The sequence below is a fragment of the Crocodylus porosus genome, unplaced genomic scaffold (genome assembly GCF_001723895.1).
Source record: "Crocodylus porosus isolate Cpor-Errol unplaced genomic scaffold, CroPor_comp1, whole genome shotgun sequence".
NCBI classification, from domain to species: domain Eukaryota; kingdom Metazoa; phylum Chordata; order Crocodylia; family Crocodylidae; genus Crocodylus; species Crocodylus porosus.
In genome coordinates, this window is record NW_017728916.1 from 4,875,220 (window position 1) to 4,876,375 (window position 1,156).

The 1,156-nt window shown below is 55.9% G+C and overlaps 1 protein-coding gene across 1 annotated transcript in view; it reads right to left on the reverse strand.

Annotated features, from left to right (window-relative positions):
- The window catches only part of OCRL (OCRL, inositol polyphosphate-5-phosphatase), a 58,091-nt gene that overhangs the window by 28,633 nt on the left and 28,302 nt on the right, over positions 1 to 1,156 (reverse strand). The window lies entirely within an intron of this gene.

A 1,156-nucleotide genomic window follows, 5' to 3' on the forward strand; every position in this document is an offset into this window, starting at 1 on the left:
GGCGGCGACGGCTCCATGGGCCCGTGTCGCCCAGCGCCGTCGGTTTCCCAGCGACACCAGCGGGACTGAGCGGCACCTCTGCCAGACCCGGCGCCCCCTGCCGGCCGGCGGAGCCGTGTGAGCGCATGCGCAGGCGGCTCGGCCGGGGCCGGGGCCGCTTCAGGTCGGCGCTTGCCCTGGAGCCGGGCCACCGGAACTGACACGGTTTCCGCGCCCTGCTGTGGCTGCTCCTCCCCGCGCTCTAGAAGGAGCTTTGCCTGCCGCGGGGCACCCCGGGAACCCTCCGGCAGTCACAGATCCTAAGCCACTGGCCTAGTCCAGCCTTGCTCAAGGAAGGATCGTCCCAGGCCAGGGCCCAGAGGCGCGTTAAGCTGTACTGGGGCCCTGGGCAAACGTGGGTGGCAAAAAAGGCTTCCACTCGGCCCAATCCTGTGGCAGTGTGCTGGCTGGGGAGGCTGGGTGGGGGGGCATGCCTGCCTCTTCTCCCTGCACCATCCCCGCCACCTTGTCCAGCCACTGGCAAATTCAACTGCCCTCCTGCCACCTTCCCACCCTGCTCTAGGGATAAGTCAGCCAGTTCCTGCACAGCCTCAGGTGTCCTGCCAGCTGTAGGAGCCTGCTGAAGGGAGAAGCAGTGAGAGAGCTCCTTATCCTTTTTTTTTCTTTTTTTTCTCCCCCATGGCACCTGTCCACTTCTCCCACAGCCAGGGGCAAGTCGACATCTGCATCTTTGCAATTTGCAACATTGCAAACTAAACTACATTAGGATGTAGTTTAGTTTGCAATGATGAAAACTCATTTAAACCCCTCAAAACTCTTGCACGTGTTAGAAATATTATCGAAAATGCATTATCAATAGTGTTGTTAAAACAGCGCAGCTGCTAGCTCTCATCAATAGTGTTGTTAGAACAGCACGGCTGCCAGCTCTCCCTGTCTCCTTGGTGTAAGAAGGAGGGGGTTGGAGGGGAGGACACTAAGAGCTTTTTGTATTAAGGTATCACTCTCTCTTTGTTTTGCAAATTTACTATCTCTTTGTTACAGTAAAGCTTATACTCCTTAGCGTTCTCATGCAGATAAGAGTAAATTGCCATTTCTTGGTTCTGTCCTTGAAGGCAGGAAAGGTTTGAACTTTTGTAACCTGAAGTACTTTCTGAGC